Here is a 24,825-nt window from a genome sequence, read left to right on the forward strand (position 1 = left end):
CCGTCTTCATCTTTCACTCAGGAGCAAAAAATCTGCCTTTAAATGTGAAAGAAATGATGATTTGAGAGATTTATGGTGATAATTATTGATACTGACTGATTTTTTTGGCATCTTTGGCGTCATCACACAGCCCGAGTGTGGACACATGAATCCGTGTGAAGGCGAAACACCAACAGGCAAAAACACTGTTTATTCATGCACTGGTCCATTTTGAGATCGGAAATAAAAAGTCCAAAATACTCAGTTAGATTTTTCTTTTTCTTCACTTTGTCTCTCTATGCATGTACATGTTTTATTCTTTTTCATCATATGTAATTTATTGATCTTATATCTGTATATATGGTTTAATTTTAAGTTTATTTATGTTTATTGTGCATTTTTCATATAATTTCTTGTACTCTCTTTTCACTTTCGTCTTTTCAATTTCCCCCGATGTGGGATTAATAAAGTTTATCTCAAATTCAGATCTTTAGTGCATTTTCTCAAAATGAGTCTCCTCTTGTACTCTCCAGGTTTATTCCTCTCTATAATCTGAAGGTTTTTACACAGGGGTTTGGTCATATCTCATTACAGACCGATTTAGAAACCATTTTATCCTTAAAAACAAGGCACAAATTGTTTTTTCATTGCTGTTGAGAGTATTTTCTGATTTGCGGATCAATAAAAAAAGATTTCCTTTGTAAAAACTAAGAAAAACTTGAACCTGGTTTATCCAATGTTCAGACTTCTGTTCTGGAAATGCATGCAAATTAGTGTATTTTTAATTAGATAATGGCTCATTTGCATATTAAAGCATACAAGTTCTCAAAACTTTTAACTTTAAAACCATTGAACTGGGGAAGTTTCATGGTGAAATCTGTTAATTTTTTCACCTGTAGCATCTGAGGAGCAGACCTTAGCTGTAGTGAACACCTTTCAATAACACCTGATGCTAAGTAGGATACACATATGAAGGTCTTCTCTGAGGCCTGCCCATGATCACCTGAGCTGAATTATAGAGCTGAACCAGGAGAACTGAAGACAAATGCAGCACAGTAAAAAGGAAAGACAGATCTGATGAAGTGACAGAGAGCCCATCTGCATGAGTCCTTCTGTAAGTGAGAGGATGGAGACAGCAGGACGGACTGATTGAGCTGTCTGTTGGCTTGTTAGCGCTCCTCGGGGATCCGGCGGGCCGCGGGCTGACAGTGACAAGATCTGCTGCTGCTTCTGCTGCTTTTATATAACACTGATAAACTACCATCTCTCTCCACGGCAGCTACAGGACGGAGTTTCACTTCCAGGCCAAACCTCAAAGTCAAAATGAGTTTCATCGCAAACATCTCTGACCTCGGCTAAAAGCCTGAGCGCGAGGCTTCAGGTGAGGCCAAGGTTGGAGGGAAGGTTGTTTCGTAATCGACTTCCCATGTGAGCGTGCTGATGAGTTCTGACTTTGAAGATTGGCAACCAGATAGTGTAGAAGTCTTTGAATATCTGCAGGAGGTTGCACCTGCAACATGGAGGTTTCAGCAACAGAGTCATCAAAAGGTGATAATTAGCTGATTGAGTTTGTCAGAAACATGGAAAAAGATGCTGCTCTGATGATCCAGTTTGGATTTTAGTACCTTTTGCTATTTACCAAAAATTATCTTAATTGTAAAAGTCATTACATACATTCTTTTTTAAGAGGACTGTTTTCTTACAAACTGTAAAACCCCCCTGAGGTGAAGTGTGATATGTAATTTTGGGCTGAATAAATAAAAATTCTCTTGAATGGACTAATAAATCAATAAAAAGTCCTTTACAACTGTGAATGGAACAAATGAATCAAGGAGATGGAGAGCATGATATTCTGCTCTGGGGCTGGTGGAGACCAAAGCAGAGCTAAAAGAGGGTCAATTTACACCTGGATAGTTCATGTGTTCATCACTAACAGTTCATAGTTCTATAAAACATTTAGAGGAAGATAGACCAGGAAGAGGCGGGAGCTTTAGGGCGGGGCTACCTGTTCACTGACCAATCAGAAGAGGGTCATGTCCAAACCTAACCCATCAGAGGTAAACTGGCTATTTTTGTCAATGGAGTGTGGTGGCTTTAATGAGACCTACTTAAGGGCTGTTCCTGGTTTCGTGGCTGTCGTGCTCTACCGGACCAATTCAGTCTCTTTGTACCCACCAGTCATTTAGACACCAAAACATACAAATAGTTCTCTCTCTCTCTCTACTGTACTGCTGGTGGGATTTGTAAATGTGAAAGGCCTTCTGTACTGAGGTGGATGAGGACCTGGACTGTGGTAAAGAGACAACTCTGATTGGCTCTGTATGCAGCAGGAGAGCCTGAAGCACCACGACCCTGATAACATCAGCTGCACTCAGATTATAAAGCTGCCTCCTGAATGGGATTTAATCATCCATTTGATTGGACCTGAAGCTCGTTGCTGTTCTGACTGGGTCACAGGCGAGCCGACGGGCTACGACTGATGGACGGAGAGTCCGACAAATAGGCGGGATGGAAAGTTTCTCAAGTGGAAGAAAATACGAGGATGATGACAGATTAAAAGACCGAACGAGGTGTTGACGAGAGCATTTCTAAATCACTGATGAAAACACAAATATTTTCTTTCTTACTTTTCATTTGATTATTCTGCTGATTATTTAATCAAATATGTAACTGTTCAGTCTATAAAATATCAGAAAATATTAACACATGCCCATCACTACTTCCCAGAGCTGGAGGTGATGTCTTTAAAATTGTCTTCTTTTGTCAAACCAACAGTCTGAAGCCAAAAGATGTTTAATTTACAACAATATAACAGATAAAAGCAAATCAAATTCACCCATAAGAGAAGCAGTGTCATTTTTTTGTGCGAACACATAACACAGACATCTCACATTGTGACGAATACTTTCTGTCTTTTAGCTCTAATTTTGGTCTCCACCACCTCCAGAGGGAAATAACTGTCTCTTTGTCTGCTAAAGTCTGCTAACCAGCTGGTATCTGACTGTGTCCAACACCAGGCCGGCACTACTGGTGAATCAGAGTATCACAGCACCATAAACACACCTAAATAGTTGATTAAGACGTCGGTCAGACAGGCTTCACTAGAAAAAAGGTGTTTAGTTTAGTTCTTGTGCTGATGTGGACTTTGTGTGACTCTTTGTTGTGGTGGCCATTGCTAAGCTAACGTTAGCTAATGCTGAACACTGTTAGCACTACGAGGCAATCAAGAGCGCACATAGACGTCACATCCCAAAAAAAACTGTCCCAAGGCCTTCCCATAGACGTCCGTCCACAGTCAACCCAGAACGTCGGATAAAGTGTGAAAGTAAATTAGCAAAAGAGCATTACGGTTTATCATTTGTTCACTTATTGTGCTTTGACTTGTCCTGAACTGTATTTGACCTCTGTGTCCCCTTGAAAATATCGTTTTGTCACGTTGTTGCTGTATCAGATAATCTTAATGAAGACATGCTGAGCTCTTTTTGGTTTTAGGACCATAAAACATGAATAATATTTGTCTTCAGTCAGACGGATGATTTTCCTCTGGCTTCAGGATCCTTGTGAACGAGGTCTGTCTCCTATTATTGTAGAATCACCAACAAAAAAAATGTAATGTATTATTCCATATATGTTGAGTCCTTCATAGTCAATTTTCTTGCACAAAAGGTCTCATTTTACAAGTTATGCTCATTTATTGGCAACACAAAGACATTATTATATGTGAACGTTTACACATACGATGTTTAGAGGGTAAAAAAATGCAATCACATTCTACAAGAGCCCAATGTGAGGCCTTCAAATTGCTTGTTTTGTCCAACTAAGGGTCCAAAACCCAAAGATATTCAGTTTGCTGTGACCTCAGACAAGGAAAAGCAGCAAATCCTCACATTTAAGACACTCGAACACTGAAAGACTTCTGTGTTCTGCTCGATAAAATGACTTAAAACGATCAGAACAGTGGTCTTAACCAACTCTAACCACAAATCTCATTCCATTTTCATGCAAATGTTGCTAAATGCGACCGAGTGGTTCCACATGAATGAACGAAATCACCTTTTGTCCAGTGGACCCACTTCAAAACGAGTGAAAAAAGAAAAGATTTCACAACAAAAAGCTTTTTATCATGATGATGTGTCCATCGCTCATAATAAAAAGCTGATTGGGAAAATGTGTGTTGAGGTTTTCTTCAAACGAATCAATTCTCCAATCAGCAGCCTGTGTGCTGCTCCGAACGTCTGTGTTTGTGTCATTATTTCCCAGACCTCTCAGGCAGGACAAATCATTTTGGGACTTTTATTCTTTTATTTATTCATTTTTTTGGATCGTCACTCCTGCAGTTTGGGAGCAGATGGTTTGACCTCTTGAGCTCTGAGAGTCGCTCTGCTCTGCTCCACATGTCAAAGTGCTAATTACAGGAACTCTATGTACAGCCGATAAATGCTGCTAATTAGCTTTCAAACTTCTGAGACTCGCCGCTTTACCGTTGCCGTTTGTGATTCTGATGCCGTTTCTGCGTCAATGCATTTTTCCGAGACGTACCGCTTTGTTTTCTCCACCCTGTGTACCTGCAGCGAGTGGCTGTGTGAAGAGGAAAACGACTGATACGGAAAAGAGAGTGGCGAGGGAGTGAGGCGGAGACATCAAGGTAAGCTGAGGGAAGATTAAGACAGAAAAGAGCTTCACAGAGAACGCAAAAGGCAGAGGACAGAAAAAGGAGGGGATTGACAATAAAAGAAAAAAAGAGAGAAAGAAGAGGAGACGGAGAAGGAGACGGAGGGAGAGGCCGACAAAGAGTACATAATGAAGATGTGCTCGGCTGGGAGTGTGAAGGGCAGTAATTTACTGATCAAGGACAGAGATTGATTTGTCACCGGAGTGGGAAAGAAAGCCCACAGTGAGAGTGAGAAGCTTCAGCCTTCTCTCTGTAACAATACAGTCAGTTAGTCTGCACAGTGTTAGCACATGATAGACTCACAGGCTGAGCTCTCTCCAGGGCTGTGTCTCAATAGAAACCAACCATGAGGGTGGACGGGGACCCTAAAACCACCAAAGGGCCCCGAAGCCGTCAGCTGCTTTAGCCTTTCAAACTGTCGGCTGGTTTCTAACTTCACTCATGGTGCAAAATGGATTCTTTCACTGCAGCAAACTGTAAAACCACAGACTGTGTAAAGAAGTGGACGCAGATGCTGAAGAGCCTTAAAGCTGCATCCTCTCTAATGTCCAGCAGGGGGCGACTCCACTGGCTCCAAACAGGAGTCTGATTAGATGGAAGTCAATGAGCTCAATGTGTTTATGGTCTCAGTCGCTGGTTTACAGTCTTCTTCAACACAGCAGGATGTTCATTTACTAAATTATGGTCCCATTTAGAAAAAGAAAGCTTGAATCAAGTGACAGACAGACAAACAGTTTTTCTCCGCTCTCACAGACTCCAGTGAAGCTATTCCATGTTTGATTCAGCGTCAGGACGTCAGCACAGCCAATCAGCACTGACGTTCCCCTGGAGGATACATTCACTGACGCCGCCTCTGAGGGAAACTGACTTTGTAGATAATTTGCCCAAGGAAAAAAATTCTCTTTATTCGCGTTTATTATTTTGGACACCTCACGTCACTCCCTTTACGGAGACCGTATGGTGACACGTTTAGTGGACCTACTGTGATCAGGTGCAGTTGTCCCAAAGGATCACATTGCAGCCATTGCAGCCCGTTTGGTGGCTGCTGGCTGAGGTGATCTACTGGACCAGTTCCAACACTTTTACTACCTACCAGTCAGTAGAAGTTTAGACATCAAAAGTATGACGGAGGATTTAAAAACTAACCCTAAAAAAACATCACAAACATTCAGCATTCACGTATACTAAGGCCTCCATCACTCCATTAATTACTACTTATCTGATAAATATTTCCACAGCTAATTAATAATTTTTCTGTCCACACGACAGCCAGGATCAAACGTGAGCTGCTAACTGGCTGAATTTGGCGGCTGACGGCTGCAGCTGTCGATGAGACACTCTGGGTGTGCATCGCAGATTGCTTATCTGACATGACAGCTTCCTTCGGTGTGAGTGTGTCTGGATCAATATCAAAATGCATCAGGGTCAAAAATGAACAATAAAAGCCAAGCAGTCAAACAAAGCAGACAAAAAAAGCTTGTTGTGGTTTAGTTTGTAGTTTAACTAGTCTGATACACAAGAAAACACTTTACTTTAATTATCGATGAGTCTGCAAATGCATTTTCAGATCAAGCTTCACTCGTTTAAATAATGAAAAATGTCCATCACAATGTCCCAGAGCCCAACGTGACGTCCTCCAATGTCTTGTTTTGTCTGAGTCACCGTTCAAAATCCACAGATTTCAAAATGACAGTGATATACTGACAGAGACGAGCAGTAAACCGTCAGACTGAAAACTGGAGAGTTGGAATTTCTGATGAACCAAGTGGTACCAGTTCGGTTGGACTTGTGGAGGAGAGAGTTGTTTTACAAAAGCAGGATTAGTAAATTATAAATAACAGTGTAACAATATATCTGCCATGAAACTAACCTGGATCTCTCCAGTGTTTTCAAACCTGGGCCTAGTTTTTACCTTATATGGGTTGGAAATGGTTGGTAGGTAGTAAAAGTGTTGCAACTGGTCCAGTAGATCACCTATGGAAAGGATCCCTACAGAGAGAGACCTGGAAGAAACAGCTGTTATATATTGCTCTCTGCACACACACCAAACTACATTCACAAAAACAGGGATTTTACCTCACAGAACACAGGAGCTGCTGGTCCACTACTGCCTCCATCTGCTAGTTTGTCTGTGTTATTTTGTGTTAAACAAATACTGTGTTGGATCTGAAGTCACCCTTTTAAACACCAAAGTTACACAATAACATAAAACAGACTAACTGGTAGAGGCAGCAGTAGACCAGAAACCCCTGTGTTCTGCAAGGTAAAATTACAGATTTTGTCAATGGAGTCTGGTGTGTGTGCAAAGAGCGATATAACAGCTGTTTGTGGTTAAACCAAAAGGATCTTCCAGGTCTCTCTCTGTAGGGATCCTTTCCATAATGCTGTCACACACTTAGAATAACACTCTGAATCTACTGGACAAACACCAACAGTTTGTGTAGCCAGTGGTCATTTAGACACCAAAATACTTAAAAAACAGGGCCCAGGTATAAAACTACTTGATTTCTCTTTTACAAAATGTAACCACAAACAAGTCAATCAAGAAATTTCCTTTATTCTGGTGAAACTTCTTTCCAGCAGAGTATTATGTTGTTTTCATGCTTGGCAAAATGGGGTCAAATATAAAAATAAGCCTTTTTTTCAGTATTTGTATGGAAGACAAACTGTTTTTTGGCCTTCATACAACACTCCTGTATGACTCTCCTTTTAAAGTGCAGCGTATAAAAGATTCGTGGTGGTCCTCCAGTGAAGTGAGTGTTACTGCAGTGTGCTTCAGGCTCACATACACCATGACCACACACCACCTTCCCCACCCGTTAGCCCGGGGCAGACAACAACTCCCAGGAATTGATTTTTCTCCTCGGCTCTGTCTTGTAGAAGTGTCCTCTTGCAGTGTTTTATTTTTTCCCCTGACCGTCTCTTTCAAGGCGGTCCGCTGACAATCCACTGATTCAACCGACAGAAAATCAATCCAATCTCATCCAAGTCTGTGTTCTCTGAACTCATATCTTGACATCTTGACTGCCAGAGGAGGTGGAGGAACACAGGTTTGTCCATACAAAAAAAAAATAAAATAGAGCATCCCTCCTGTTTTCTGGAGGTTTATCTCAGCATCAGAAACCCAAGAAAGGTCCGCTGGGTGGGATGATTATTTTGGTTTTTGTTAAATGGTCAGCTCTGTCACGGCTGATATGACAGCAGAGTTTCCCCCAAAAGACCAAACCACAAACCACTCACAGAGACTTGAGCAGAAAATCTGACAAAAGGGCTTCACCTTTGACTTTTGAACTCATAGTCCTCCTCTTCTTCTTCTTCTTCTCTCACCAAGCTATCCTTGTGTCTCCTCTGCCTCCTCGGCTAATCACTGGAGGTCAAACTACCAGCGCTTCAGACAGGCGTCTAAATTCTGTATTTTAGGACTAATTTGCCACAAGCACTCGGTAAATGAGGGAAGTTTTCACACCCGCCTTGTAGAGTTCGGCTGAATCGAACCCTGAAGCGTCGGTGCAGTTCGTTTGAGGAGGTGTGAACCAAAACAACCAGACTGAGACCTCGGTGAAGAGTCTGTATAAAGAAGTGTCTGTGTCCTCTGGGTCTGAACAGTGGAGCCGATCCTCTCTAATGTCCAGCAGGGGGCGACTCCACTGGCTCCAAACAGAAGTCTGATTGGATGGAAGTCAATGAGGAAATGATTTATCAGCTCAGTGAACAGTTTCTGCTCTCAGTCTCTAGTTTACAGTCTTCTTCAGCACAGCAGGATGTTCATTTAGTCAATTATGGTCCATTTAGAGAAATGCCGTTTCCAATACTACACCCTGGATCAAGACTATTATTGATTGAGGTTTATTTCCTCAATGCAGGCCAGAGTAACCTATCTAAATAATGCCTCAAAATCACTGTGTGTGTGTGACTATAAATCACATAAGGTAATGGAACCACTGGTCTCCATTACTGTGACCTCCTCAAGACTTTGAGTCAGCCATCTCATCCACTGACCACCACCATTGTTGTTTCCTCACTAATACCAGCTCCCCTTAAAAAATAATGAGCTTTTTGAACATTACATGATGTGAACCCATTGTAGTAGGACCATGAAATACATGTACGAACCTTAAAATGAGGATATAATGGGACCTTTAAGTGTTATGAACACACCATCATCGCCTACAGAGAAGATCTTTACAGTAAATTACAGAAAGAGGTTCTACATGTGCAACAGATCCCCCACGAGACTGCATCATCATTTTACAGAGAAAATTAGATTCCTGAAATACTAATTTAAAGATTCAGGTGGAACACGGAGGAATCCATTTTGTATTTCTGCGGTGTGTTTGTGCGTGACCCAGAGTGTGGGAGTTTGACGGAGGCTCCCAGGTTTGGCTTCATAAAGTGACTTTGATCAACGTGGTTTCACTTTCCTTCTCGGGCCGACTGCTAATGAGAGCGCCGCGCTTTGAGGATAGAGGACGGCTTTGATCCCCGACTAATTGTCCATCAGTTTCTCTGCATTTCGCCGTAATCCGAGGGATCGTTCTTCAGATCTGCCACACGTGAGGCAGCGGACGGCGATGGAGCCAAACTCACCTCATCCGTCACAGAGATAGATCATTTGTTGGCCGTGAACATGGTGGAGCTCAGAACCGCTGATATCTAATAGTGAAGTTCTGCAGAATTGTGATCTAGATCCTTTAATTAATGCTACATACAGAGTTATTCTGTGCAGCCTTTTAACTGTTCAATATCTATATCATTAACAATGGACCTAAAGAACCAAAGAAAATGGACGACCTCCATCGCCATGGGAGCTGTTGTTAGCATGTTAGCATGTTCCTGTTTGAATCAATCTAAAATAAAAACTTTACCAGACAGAGGATTCATTCTTTGTACGGCCATGTTGCAAGTTGATGACCCCATTAAATCATGCTACATGCGGTATATTTTTCCATATATGAAATTTCTCACTGATTCTGGTTTATTGATTTCTGGAACCTTTTAGCTGAGGTCGGACACATTTTAGGGACATGAAGAAGAAGAAGGTCCTCCAAGAAACGACGTCAACAAGAAGAAGAAGAAACAGCAGCGAGGACGCAGACGCAGCGTTAAGAGAGCAGCTCAAAGGATTTAAAATATTTATACAGATTTACAGCCTGTTCCAGGTGATATTTTGATTTTGATATAAGATTGTAAGATTCATTATTGTGCTAAAACAAAGCTAAAGAAAGATGTGTGTGTAAATATATGTGAACATTTTTCAAGTAAACACTGTTCAAACAGACGACTACTAGTGAAAACGACTACTGTTGCCAGTGTTTCATCTATATCTATGTTTTATCTTCCTCAACATTACATTTTAGATACATAACGTTGATAAAAAATGTGGATTTCATGCTGTTTCGCTCTTACTGAGCAGATATTTTGTAACAAAAAGGATCACAGACACAAAGCCGAACACGTTGTTGACTTTTATTCTCCTTTGCCGACTTTATGTGTTGGTAGTTGTGAAAGTCGGTGGATTCTGGATTTAAATGGTCTCTGCACAGTCACAGTTTGGACTCTGGCGCAGGTTTTTGGCAGTTGAGCCCGGATTCATTTAGTTCTGGGCCAAATTCCTGCTTTTTAAATGTACTTGTCAATGATGCAGATTGGCCTAAATATTGGCTCAATTAAATTCACATTTTCTCCAGCAATGACAGCCAAAGTGTAGCTGCTCTGCAGACTTAATACAGCAGTAGAAGCACATCTCTGCACAGTGATCAGGATGAGATCTGCTAGCTCTCTGTGAGCACATTTGTAGGCCAGTCAGATGGTAGTTCAACATAAAACGCCAAAGCCATAATGACTACAACTGTGAAGAGCTGCGGGTCGTTACTCAAGAAGCCAAGAATGATATCAGGATGTCAAGAAAGGACTCCTGCCTGATTCTGGTGGCAAACTGGTGTGACTGTGTGAGCTCCTTCTCCATAGTCAGTGTTTTACCGACAGTGGATGGCGGCCGACACGCCCCCAGTTTGGACAAGCAGGCAGGAGACGCCAAGTAATGTACTGCTGTGGATTTTATCTATACAATATTTATATTTGGAACATTTTCGCTGCTTTACCTTTCTGTCAAACAGCCCTTTCTTCTCTCAAACCCACCAGACCCCATTCACAAAAACAGCGATTTTACTTTGCAGGACACTTGAGTTTCTGCTCTACTGCTGCCTCAATCTGTTAGTTTGTTCCAACATTTTATGACGTGACTGATCGTTTTCCAGTTATTAGTCCCATGTGTTTCCATGGAAACGGATAAAACACTGGTAATAAGCTTTTTTATTTGATAGCAACTTGCCCTACAATAAGAACACATTTTAATTAGATCTTATTTTGCTGGTAACTGTTGTATAATCACATTATTACACTTGAGGGTGAGCTTGACAGTGATTACTGTAATTTAACACCCTTTAAAATAGAATTTAAGATGATTTGATACTTTTTGGGGCATTTTATTGGTAAATGTGACTTTAAGACATCCTGTATATAGCTTGCATGTATGTGGGGCACATCTGACATTAAATAATGCTTCTGTCCAATGAAAAGGTCACAGTGAAGAGAGAACAAAGAGTATATTCCCACCGCCTGAGGCCTGAACCCTCGTCATGTGACAAGAAGGACACGATAATCACGAAGCCGTGTATTTCCCATCCAAAGTACAATCAGCACTGCACGTTATTTATCCATCCAAATCCACAGGATGCATGTGAAACCAAAGACGAGGGAGAGCGGTGGATTATTTTTAGTGAAAGCTGAGACGGGCGAGCACTGTGGGAGGAAGATGAGCGATAAGAGACGAAGACAACAGGCAGCCAGAGAGCCAAAGAATGCTAATTAATTAAGTCATCACCACGGATCACATCATAAAAGATGCTTCACATAAAACGTCCCCAGAAAAACAGATATTTCTCCTTGTGTTTTACACCTTTCAGCTCTCAGCAACAGCAACTCAGTTATAAAGCTGCAGACGCATCATTTTAAAGGACGTCTTTGTTAAGTCTCAACTGTGAGTTCGGTCAAATTTCGAGGTTATTTTGAGTTTTGTTTTTGTTTTTTCTGATAAGATAAAGCCTCAGCTTGAATACATAATAATATAAAATATCAGGTGTACACATAAGTAGCATAAACAAAACGAAACACGGTCAGCTGTCAGAACACCAGTGAGTGTTTGAAGGACAGAGACGGACGGATTAATACAGCGAAGAAGACATTGCTCGACTTTGAATTCAATGAAGAAGCTGACTGAGCTAATATCAGATTATTTCACCGCTCCGGCAGCTGATGAGAGCGAGGAGGGGAGTGACGGCGGCAGCGGCTCGACCTTCAGCTCTGACTCGGACTGTCCAGCTACATCTGATGGCAAAGGAGGTAATTTTAGCGGAGATGGAGAGCAAGAAATTCCACTCATGGCTGACGCGATGGAGCCAAACAATGTCTTGAATTTTAATTCTATAATTGAGGACAGTGTTAAACAGATCCAGAACAAGTGTAGCTGCAAACTCCACAACAGGCTAGCAGCTCTTTACGCCAGAGGAGACGCACCCACGTCACAGAAATGAATAATTCCAAGTGTTTAACTTTAGTTTGGCCTCATTATCCTTGTTTTTTCTCTGTGTGTGAAGGGGAGTAACAAGTGGACAAGAAAATCACTACTTAGGTGGCTCATGATGTTTGTGTGTGTGTGTGTAGACTAGCTAAGGTCCCATTATGAGGGTCAGTAAGAGATGAAAATGTTAGGAAATCATTTTAAATGTATGTAATAAATATACAATATAATATCCCATACAATAGTCCTATTTTAAGTACATGAAAACAAAGGTACGTCTATGCTTCGCCTGCTGTGTGGACATGCATGAATGGTTGTGTGTATTTCCAAATGTGTGGTATCACTTGTGACTTATTGACTTAATAAATGTTCTCGACTTCATTTGGATAAAGGCTGAATGTTCATTTTTTATCTTTAGTGCCCTTTTTCTCAAAAACAAGGTTCGATGACGTCTGATGATGTCTGAATCTCAGAGTATTTGGAGTAAAAACACAATGTTGGTGTCTCCCAGAAGCTGAGACTTTCCTCTGTGCAGACATGCAGAAAACTCAACATGTGATTCTGAGTCAAAGTGACGTCTTTAACCCTTTAACCTCCTGCTCAACCATATGGTGGAGCACATTTTGACTCACTGTATCTTATTGAAAACATGTTTTACTTACGACATCTCAACCGTTTGGTAGAGGCCAATATTTCAATAATGTGGGGTCTGTTCATAAAGAAACAGTGATTTTTGTAATTAGTGCCCCAAAGAAATAAAATATATAAAGAATAAATTTTTTCATTGCTTTTTTCTTGGTGAGGAGGTTAAAGGGTTAACTACATGTACCGAAGATAAAGAAGGAGGGAAAGTGATGGAGGGTGAATTTTCAAATACAGACACACTGTCGTACTGTAGATCAACTCCATGAATTCATCTGAAAATGGGTGTCAGGTAACTCTCCGTGTGGGATGTTTGAGTTTGAGCCAGCAGGATCCACGTGGGTCAGAGGAAACTAATTCACTCATTACAATAACAAATGCCGTCTTGGGTGGGAAGCAGACATGAAATGTCAGGACGGCCCAGAGTCGGCGCTCCATTAGTTCTGTTATCTTGTCACATCTTTCGAGAGTATAATTGCACGACGGCGGTGGATAAAACTCACCGGCTCCCACAGAAATCCACTTTAAACTTATTCATCATTTTAATGGAAACCGAACTGCTGAGTTAACACAGAAAAACCAGTATGATAAAAGGATCCGAATGGCTTTTAACACAATACTGTGAAGTTATACAACTCCTGGGGCTGTCGAACAAATCGGACCAACACATAATCACACAGCAGCATTAATTCTTGTGAGGAGCAGGTCCAGTACGAAAAACAGGCAGCTGACATGGAAACAAAACATGAGCTCTGCTGGCCGACACGAGACGTTTGTGCGTTCAAGTTCGGTTATTCTGAAATTAATAATGTAATGTGTATGATCATGAACTTCTTCTCTGTATCTGGACGTCATTTAGGAAGTTTGTGCCGATATAGAAGACTGCAACACTTATCTTCTTAAAGTTAATAATCGAATATATATATTATCTTTCACTATTTTGTCAAGAGTATTGCCATCGCAGAAACACCACATCGTCCACCCCTAGATAAAGGTACAGTATGCAACTTATTTAAGGGGCATTTTTTTCTTCCACTTGTGGCTGCAATAAACCCGTCCAATCATTTCACCTGTACACAGAGTCTTCCACAGGGCTAAAGTGGCAGAGAAGCAGAGAAAGTGTCGGCCAAATTTGAGCTGCGGCTCAGCGACAGACTGTCGTGAGTTACCAGAAAGACACAAACATCCACTGAGCTGAATTATTTTCTAGCTAGTTTCTCCGATTCTGCCTTCAATATATGAAAATAGGGTACTCTGTCGTCAGGGTCAGTGTAGCATGACAAATGACAATCACATGCATCCATGTTGATGGAAAAATAGATCTTATATAAAAAAAGGTCAAACTGCACACTGAGGACAAAAACGGGATCCCAATTTACCCTTTAAAACACCAAAGTCACAATGAATCGAGGCAGCTGTGGACCAGCAACTCTGATCTATGGCCTGTAAGGTAAAACTACTGTTTTTGGGAATGGAGTCTGGTTTGTTTGAAAAGAGAGATAGAACGGCTGTTTTATAAATCTCTGTACAAGCTAACTGATTGAGGCAACAGTAAACCATCAACTCCTTCGTTCTACATGGTAAAATGACTTTTTTTTTTTTTCCCCAATGGAGTCTGGTGGCTTTGAAGAGAGCGACGTAACAGAAAAGAAATTGGGCTTGTAAACCAAAACTCTGAACTAAAAGATGCTGAAATGCTCCATAGATCTGAAGGGAAGCTGGTGATAACTCATGACTACGTTACACATCCATTCATTCATTCATTGGAAACAAACAAATATTTTACATCTTGAGACAAAATAAGCAATAAAGATGAAATGAAGGGCATTCATCCAAACATTTAACATATTCTGACATTTCATATATTAATTAGTTGCAGCCCTAGATTGGATGTCCTTTAAAGGGTTATAACGTATAACTTTGTGTCTGCAGCTTTATCAGCACCTGGTTGTTAATACACAACGGTTCCCATATCACTACTCTTCCTGTATCGGGGCAAAACATCTCCACTACTCAGTTTACCGCTGACTCCACTCAGCACGCCGCCGTCCTCCCCATACTTCATACAAAGCCGTGCAGCAGCAGGAGGAAACTCGTGGCCACGCCGTCATCGTTTGTTTTCCCTGTGATGGTGCGTTATTGGTTTTTCTCCTTCCTCCCACCCCGACCCCCGAGGGACGGAGCAGAGCCGGTGAGTCAGGAAAAAAAAAGAGGCAGAGATGCACTGACGAAGCTCTTTGTAGCCACCTGAGCCGAGAGGAGAGCTGTTAGTAACTCTCACAGTACGTCTGTCTTTTTGCATTTTAGAGCTCCACTCGCTGAACTGCAACCTGACACCACCCATAAATCATGTTGGCTGTGAAATGTACAATTTTTCCTTATATACACACTAAATATTTATTTAGCCTTGCAAGATTCTGGCCACTTTCATATAGTTTAGCAGATACAGCACAACAGAGCTGGACTGATAGATGAGCCTGTAAATTAGCTGAGATGTAGTCGTGTTTATTTTATTTATTTGTTTATTTGATGGGGACAGAGCCCGTTATAGAACATCAGTATAAAAATACAAGATGGAAACACGCTCGAGTTAGCAAGAATGCATCCGCAGTCCCACGGCAGGTAAGAAAAACAGAAAGTGACAAAATACAAATATAAAAGGTGGAAATTAATGCTCCTAAACTGCCTTAGCTAACATTTATCAGACTCAGTTTGACCAGCTGGGGAAGAAAATGAAATATTTAACAGCTAAAGAGCAAAATATTTTGGTGGTGGTTGGTGGAGACCAAAGCAGAGCTAACACAAACCGGACACTGGACTGAACTGGACACAAACACGCCTCCAATGAGGTGATCTGGTCACATGTGTCTACAGGCAACACATTCACAATATTAACTTAGGATGATTATAGGATGATAACACGTCAGTGTTGGGCTTACAATCAGTGAGACGAGCCACAATTGACGAAAAATTTATAATTATTAGAATAATTTGTGACTTATTTACTGATAATTAGTCCAAAGGTAAAGCACATGGCCTTAGGGATCATTTAAAGAAGCAAATAATCTAATTAGGCCACAGAAAACTCGAGCTGATTGATTTGTAACGTTGCCGTCCGACTTTGACAAGCTCCAAAGTATTTACTGAAGCACCGTGTTGACCAGCAGCACCTTCCCCAGGCTTCTGTTGTCATTCATCATGTTTCCTGACCACAGAGCTCACATTTCTCTGCACTCTCTGCGTGACGTCTCTAAACTGCACCACAAACTCTGCTCCACATGTGCAATCCAGCACGCCAGGCTTCCCTCTATTCTTTGTAATTCTGGTCTTTAAAGGGCAGATTCACAAAAGGTGTCACATTTTTTCAGCGAGTACTACGACTGAAGGATCTCAGTCTCCATGGCGGCGGGGGCGGCTGAGCTTCCTGCTGCCATGGCGACACACGTGAGAACCAGAATGACGACGGCGCTTTCAGGCACTCGACGCGAGTTTCACGGTAATGTCATCCATGTGCACGGCAGCTCGGCAGGCTCACATCTCCTCGAGACTTTTCTCCCTCCAAATACCATCGCCACTCACACGGTCAAAGCACTTCCATCACACTCTCAGTTCTGAGAGAGAATTCGCCTTATCGCAGTCGCAGATTACCATCGAGCATCGGATGACCCGGCTCTCGAGAAAAATGCAGGTCTGAGAGGATCTGAAACTCTGGATTCAGCCTCCTCCTGATATTTAAAGATGAGACGTGATGTGTGGAGCAGCACAGGAGCAAAAATATTCCCTGAGCATTCACTGAGGGCTGCAGAGCCAAAGGGTGCAAATTGAACTGGCACTGGCCTTTAGAGGCATCAGCTGTGATGCTCATTTCCTCTGGCTTTGCCGCCGCCGCTGAGCGCTGCCTGTCTGGAAACTCATTCATCACCCCAAAGCCAAATTTAATATCCCCGAGCACAAACTTAATATCATTAAGGGCAATCGGCCCAGACACCGGCAGGCTATGAAACTGGTCGGATCATTTTAATGAGACAATAACTCGGGAAGTTTCATGGGATCCGCCGCCAAATGGAGCTACGATGGGAGGTTAAGCAGGAAGGGCTCTCTCTGCGCTCACACCCAGTCTGGGGCTGCAACTGAGGCTCAAGTTCTATTGATCAAGTGTTTAATATGTGAAATACTAGAATATATTACATTTTTGGACGAGTGCCCTTTACTTCATCTTCCTATTACTTATTTTATCTGAAGTTTTAAAATATTTGAGAGGCTGGAGCCTACAACTGCTTGGGAGCTCCAAATACTAAAAAGATTTTATAAATATTATTAGAAAATTATCATTTTATAATATAAATAAAATATTTTAAATACTTAAAGCTCCACTAATCAATATTTTTATATTTCCAGTGAATGGAATGACTGAGTTTTGGTTTAAAAAACCCATGTTTTTACATTATATTCCTCTCTTCAAACACACCAGACTCCATTGAAAAAAACAGTAAATTAACATAAAATTAATCCCTAACTATTTTCATGGTTATTTTCATTACTACATAATCATTTAGGTAATTTTAAAGTCAAGGTATCAAATACTCTCTGGCTCCAGCTTCTTAAATGTGGAGAAAAGACCATTTAAAGACTAAATTATTACTTATTACTTTACACTGTATTATACTTATTGTTACTTAATAATGAAAAGTAATCTAGTTGTTAATTAAGTTTCCTGTTTGAGCCTCTGCTACGTTTACACCAAAATGTGTTGTAAAAAGGTAAATTACTGAAGTGATTAATGTGTTTCCTCTTGCCGTTTCCTCCTTGTTGAACAGGATCCAACTGAGGTTTGAGAGTCTGTTTCTGCTCTCTGTGCACCTTCAATCCTCTTCGGTAAAAAAAAAGAAAAGAAAAAAGGACGTGGTGAAGATGAGACAGCTCGCCACGGACCTCCCACAGTTTGCATAAAGTGCAGACACTGGGACACTGAGGGTGCATAGTAAAGGCGTCAGAGTGGCATTTACACTGCCCAGTGGTTTAGTGTTATTGCTGGGCTTTCATGGCGGCTTTGTCCTGAGGGGCTGTGGCTGTTTGGTGTGTGCCACTGACTGTCACGCCCTCTGACAGAACATCGCAGCGCCCAGATGGCGCAGCTTATCTGTATGCAGCGCCGCTCCAAGGACAGTGGCAGCAGGCTACAGTGTCTCTGAGGATGTATGTCAGACAGGAACAGCGGCCTCAGACACTCTGCTCCTGATACAATACTCATGACTTTAATGCCTCCTCTCGCGACCACCACTGCGTCCTTGAAGCGGCGCATCCAAAACGCTCAGTCGGTCCTGTGACAGCTCTGAGGCTCGAGGGTTCACAGTGAAAAACGACTTATCATGTTGCATCTTGTTTATAAAACGTGTAGCTCAAATGAGGCGATGTGATTGGTTATAGAGAGGCGAAGTCCCACATTTTTAAGCAGACCAAGATGGGACGCTAACACGTATTCTCTGTGTAAAAGGTTGAGGTTTGATTGTTTTAATATTTCTCTACTGAAATTCGATGGACCTGACAACCACACGGTTCCTCGGCGGCTCGTCCAGACAAACTCCCAGAGGGGCTGTTAAGATCTGCCTCTCCATGATGCGAATGATAACGAGGAAATGAGGCTGATGATGTGTGAGCACAACACAAAGCCCTTCAACCGTCATCGCATGTCCTCCCAACCTCTGGACCAGGGAGGCCTGAGTCAGCACAGAGTCCCTGGACAGATGGGAACGATCTGCTCTCTTAGCCACCAGCTGGAAAAGGCTGGAAGCCTGTCTGGAAACCACTGCAGGGGCACGAGGTCCGCTGATGAACTGACGATGTAATATTTCAATAATAACAATATAACTACTTCTCTGGAATTTAACAGGTAACTCCTGTTTTTTTTAACCTGGGCCCTATTTTTTAAATATTTATCTATATGACTGGTAGGTACAAAAGTGTTGGAACTGGTCCAGTAGATCACCTCAGCCAGCAGCCACCAAACGGGCTGCAATGGCTGCAACGTGATCCTTTGGGACAACTGCACCTGATCACAGTAGGTCCACTAAAAGAGCTTGTTTGATCCACTGACAGGCTCAGAGTGTTATTCTAAGTGTGTGACAGCATCATGGAAAGGATCCCTACAGAGAGAGACCTGGAAGATCCTTTTGGTTTAACCACAAACAGCACACACACCAGACTACATTCACTAAAACAGGGATTTTAGAGAACAGGACACAGGAGCTGCTGCTCTACCGCTCCATCAGTTGGTTAGTTTGTGTTGTGTGACTTTGGTGTTTTAAAGGGTGAGTTTGGATCCACATTAAACCTTTAAAATATCCAAGTCCTACACATCCACGTTCTGCAAGGTAAAACTAAGTGTTTTATGTTCGTCCTTTGATAAGCATGATCCATTTTTCCATCAACACTGATGCATGCATCGCTCTTTTCAAAGCCACCAGACTTCATAAAAACAGTGATTTTACCTCACAGAACAAAGGAGTTGCTGGTCTGCTGCTGCCTCGATCAATTTCTGTTTGTGTGACTCTGTGACTTTGGTGTTTTAAAGGATTAGTTCTGACCTAAGGCAATATTTGTGTAACACACAATCAAACTAAAAACTAATCAATTATGGTTCAGCCCATAATCTAAGATATCCAGTAGGAATCCTGATTAAACTCACAGGAGTCATCCAGCACTACGTCCTGAGCATCCAGGAAACATTTCCTTCAAATTAGATAAAGGGCGGGAAAATGGTGGAACAAGTGGGTAATTATTGACATGCTGCATAAATTGGGATGATGCAAGTGTGTGATTGGCATCAAACTGGTTCATCAAGCTGGAAAAAGTAGCTTGAGCGAGTTTAACTCTGTTTTAAAGCTCAGCTCCAATTTTGGGCGACCAAGTTGCTTCTTTCAGTTGAGTGAAAAAGGGTTTGAACCCGCGGTGGAACGTTTTTATTGGTTTTTTTAGTGGCGGAGTCCGCCGCTCTCATGCTGCACGCTGCCTGAGGACCCCTCAACAACATTTTAGATGACAAAGCATCATTCAGACACAGTGAGTCATCGTCAATCAGAGAAATACACCAAAATCTGTAAAATGAATTTTTCTGGAGAAAAAGGGAGTGTTTTTATTTATCAAATCAACCCAAAAGAATTCTCAAACTAAAGCTTCCCATCATTCCAACTCCTGCTGGGTTCATGTACTTCCTCAATATCCACTTAGTATGACTAAAGCTCTTTGTTGGCTGTAGCTGCATTCAATGTTTTTCACCAAGAATAGACGGTGACGCATAACAGCTCTGCGTTTGATGGATACCTGATGATGCACGCAGCTACATAACCTGCGTCACAGAATCAGATCTGAGCGCTAAAGTGAGAAATACTTCACTTATATTGTTCAGAGCAGAGTTATAATGTCTCTTTAGTGGCTCAGGTGTTGTATCCTGTGCTCTCAGACGTCGTGCTCCAGGGCAGCTGCGGGCATGTTTGCCCGTGCTGTTTAACTAAATTGGTAAGAAGCTGCACCTGCCATGGCCAATACCATAAGAAGAAAAAAACATTTTTCTGGGATGAGGATTTTTCTGGGATGAGGAAAAATCAAAAGATGTTGGTTTGACATTGCTACCTTTTAGTTCTGGTGCAGTTCATGTTCACACTGACCTCTAAACAAAACAAAGATATTCAGGTGACGCACTGACTGGATCATTTTAGGGACGTCATCAGGACCCAGGGGATATCGCACTGTGGTGGCTGACAGCAGGTCATACAGCACTTTTAATACTTTTTATTATGTTCTGTGGTGTCACAAAGAAATAACTGATTAAGAGCTTTATTAGTCTTATCCAACTGTCCACTACAGTAATATTACAGGATGTTTTACAGTACGATCAATGTCTCTGGGTTTCAATCTGCCTGTTTTTGGGCAAATTTGTGCCAATTTGTTGATGTTGGAGCTTCTAACAGGATGAAACAGGCTGCGTTTCTTCTTCTTCTGCTGCTTTAAATGTGTTTCTAACACGATCAAACAGGCTGCGCTTCTTCTTCTGCTGCTTTAAATGTGTTTCTAACGGGATCAAACAGGCTGCGCTTCTTCTTCTGCTGCTTTAAATGTGTTTCTAACGGGATCAAACAGGCTGCGCTTCTTCTTCTGCTGCTTTAAATGTGTTTCTAACGGGATCAAACAGGCTGCGCTTCTTCTTCTGCTGCTTTAAATGTGTTTCTAACAGGATCAAACAGGCTGCGCTTCTTCTTCTGCTGCTTTAAATGTGTTTCTAACGGGATCAAACAGGCTGCGCTTCTTCTTCTGCTGCTTTAAATGTGTTTCTAACGGGATCAAACAGGCTGCGCTTCTTCTTCTGCTGCTTTAAATGTGTTTCTAACGGGATCAAACAGGCTGCGCTTCTTCTTCTGCTGCTTTAAATGTGTTTCTAACAGGATCAAACAGGCTGCGCTTCTTCTTCTGCTGCTTTAAATGTGTTTCTAACGGGATCAAACAGGCTGCGCTTCTTCTTCTGCTGCTTTAAATGTGTTTCTAACGGGATCAAACAGGCTGCGCTTCTTCTTCTGCTGCTTTAAATGTTTCTAACAGGATCAAACAGACTGCGCTTCTTCTTCTGCTGCTTTAAATGTCTTTCTAACCAAATTCAAGATTCAAGATTCAAGATGTTTATTTGTCATGTGCACAGTAAGAACACGATGGTGACACTGAGCCAGACCGGCTCAGGTTTTACCACCAGGTGTTGCACGTGACTCAGTCGCTCCAGAGTGGATCAGCTGATGATTTAATGGTACTTTAGCTTTTTAAAAATCACATTAAAATCATGCATCTATTATCAAAAGCAGCCCCAGTCTGGTCTGATTGACGGCTTTGACACCAGCCAGAAACTAAACAAGCAAACGCAGCAGAGTTCGTTTTAACCGACCCAAACAGTTGGGTGTGAAAGCACCAAAAGGCAATATTACGGCCAGACGGACACCAGGAATTTTATTTTGAAATCATAAATCATTCCCTTCATGACAAACTATTCTGCCACCAAACGATGAGCTCTTTTGAAGAGATGAGACCTTGCTCTGATATTCATGTTAATCGTGACATTAAATAACAAAAATCAAAAGACTGGAAGCCGAGCTAAAAGGGAGACAGAGGAGCCATCAGCTCGGTCTTTATACGGCACAGCCATGACAGTTTTCCACACAAAGGAAATCATCCATGCTGAGAAATACTTTTCCCTCAGCACTATTGACGGGGGGGTAGAGGTCTGCTGCTGCTGACAAAGAGTTGATGCAGGGGTCTGTTCATGGCTTTGACTCAGCCTGGGGAGTGTTTCAAAGCTCACAGCTCCATACCGGGGATGTGGAAGCTCAGTAGTTTTCCCACAGGGGACGAAATCCTCCCAGAGGGCCTTTGTAGAGTCCCAACAGGTCCTCAGCAGAGTGACATATAGTTTGTCACTATATATTAACATCCTAAAAAGGGAACTCTGGTATTTTTAAACCTGAGCCCTATGTTTTTACATATGTTGGTGTCTAAATGACTGGTAGCAATAAAAATTTAAATTGGTCCAGTAGAACAGGCTGCAACGTGATCCTCTGGGACAACTGCACCTGATCACACTAGATCCACTAAAAGAGCTTGTTTGATCCACTGACAGGCTCAGAGTGTTATTCTAAGTGTGTGACAGCATCATGGAAAGGATCCCTACAGAGAGAGACCTGGAAGATCCTTTTGGTTTAACCACAAACAGCACACACACCAGACTACATTCACTAAAACAGGGATTTTAGAGAACAGGACACAGGAGCTGCTGGTCTGCTGCTGCCTCGATAGGTAGGTTTGTTTGTGTTATTGTGTGACTTTGGTGTTTTAAAGGGTTAATTCAGATCCAATACAATATCTATTTAATGCACAATAATACTAAACTATCAAGGCAGCGGTAAACTAGCAACTCCCCTTTTCTACAAGCTAAAACTACAGTTTTTGTCAATGGAGTCTGGTGGCTTTGAAGAGTGATATAACTGCTGTTTGTGGTGATTTGATTGGGTGCAGCTGCCCCAAAGAATCTACAACTGGATGAACTCCTGCATGTTTTGTACCTACCAGTCATTTAGACAGCAGAATATGTAAAAATAAGGCCCAGATTTATAGTTATCATTTAAGAAAATGCTTTGGGTATTTTGTAATTAGTTTAACCCAAACTTTTAACTCTCTCCCCCTTTCTATTGTTGCCTTACTTACCACATCTCTGTCCCACCGCTTCGGGTGTTTTGGTACGCTTGTGATAGTGGTGATTGTGGACTTGAAGGTTCAACATTTGCACTCATTATCATTCCCTCTGGGTAACAGCACGAGCTAAGTGCATAAAATGTTAATGGAAACATAGATGTAGTTTCCTCTACAGTTTTTACATAATGGGGAGGCACGCAGCTCTTCCCCTGAGACCTCTTCCCCCGAGAGAATGAACCGCGGAGAGCTGCAGGCATGGAGCTACAAGCAAATAAGACGGTCCAGCGGCTCAGTCTTCAAACACACCAAGTCTTCAAAAGCAATCTCGTTGGCTCGTCTTCAGCCTTGAAGGAATAAAGATGAGTGGTGGGGGTGGAAGGGGGTGGACTCTGAGACATTTCCATGGGCACACTAATGGCTGCAGGAGCGAAATCCTCAGTCAGACACTGGCAGGGACCAACCGGGTGGGCGGATCCATCAATATGATAAATGATATATGGCTGATTAGATTTCTAGTTCTACATCCACACACACAGTAATTATACAGACATACATATAGATCTATATAGATATATATATATATAGGTAAGGAACAGACTTTAAACAAAGCACGAGACTTTAATGTAAAGTAGATGTACAAAATAAAAGCCTGAAGTCAGTGAGTCAGTAGCTGAGCTGCAGACTGAGTGTCTCTGAGCCACAGAGAGCAAAGACATGAAGAGATGGATGTGATCCACCTTCAGTCACGTCCCTTCATCCTCCAGCATCCAGCTGCTCAATAAGGTCCCTCAGTGACCCCCCAGTGGTCAGAGGGTCCCTCAGTGACCCCCCAGTGGTCAGAGGGTCCCTCAGTGACCCCCCCAGTGGTCAGAGGGTCCTACCGACACCCGTTTACCTCACTGAGTCTCCAGGTCAGCCCAGCGGCTAACACAAGAGCAAGCAGTGTTAGCATATAGCGTTAGCATGTAGCTTTGAGCCATGAAACCCTTCTGTCAGGATCTTGATCAGTACATGACAGGGGTACTAATCGGCCATTTGGGATTTAATCCTGGTGCAACCAACTACACAGCATCTCCTGGCAGAGTGTTATCAATTTAAATTGGCTTAAGTGTGGACGTTGTTTCCGTCTATGTGGGACGAGGGACTGTTTTCCCTCAGAAACGGTTTTAGTGATGAGAGCAACAACGACGATCTAACTAATCAATCAATCATTTGGTCTATTAAACACTAGAAAACAGTGAAAAATGTCCATCACAGTATCCAAGAGCCCAGGCTGAGCTAACCAAATGTCTTCATGATAAATAAATTCAGTTTATTACGACACAGAACCAACAAAAGCAGCAAATGTTCACACCTGCGAATCCGTTTTTTGACAGTCAGACTTCTGTTTGGAGCCGGTGGAGTCGCCCCAGCATCGGCTACGTCCACTGATCAGTCCACCGCATTAACAGAGGTGATCGACTACATGCTACATGATCTGAATCTTTCTAGTCTTCTAGACCCTACATACATGGTTAGCGTCAGCTCACAGCTCCAGGTCTCCTGAATGCAGCGAGGAAGAGGACGACTCCTCTTCTACCTGACAGTTTGTGGAGCACCGACACTTCTGATTCTTGCTTACAAACACCCCCATTAGTGCTGGTTTATTGAGGGCAGCGTCTCCACGGCAGCACAAGGCTGCTCTGTATCGCCAGTGAACAGTGAGTTCAGCTACTCATTTATTTTT

At 42.2% G+C, this 24,825-nt stretch overlaps 1 protein-coding gene across 1 annotated transcript in view; it reads right to left on the bottom strand.

Moving 5' to 3' along the window:
* mei4 (meiosis-specific, MEI4 homolog (S. cerevisiae)) overlaps nt 1–24,825 on the bottom strand; it is a 49,797-nt gene that overhangs the window by 4,512 nt on the left and 20,460 nt on the right. The gene's annotated exons all lie outside the window — the stretch shown is intronic.

This window comes from Pempheris klunzingeri, chromosome 18 (assembly GCF_042242105.1).
Source record: "Pempheris klunzingeri isolate RE-2024b chromosome 18, fPemKlu1.hap1, whole genome shotgun sequence".
NCBI classification, from domain to species: Eukaryota; Metazoa; Chordata; class Actinopteri; order Acropomatiformes; family Pempheridae; genus Pempheris; species Pempheris klunzingeri.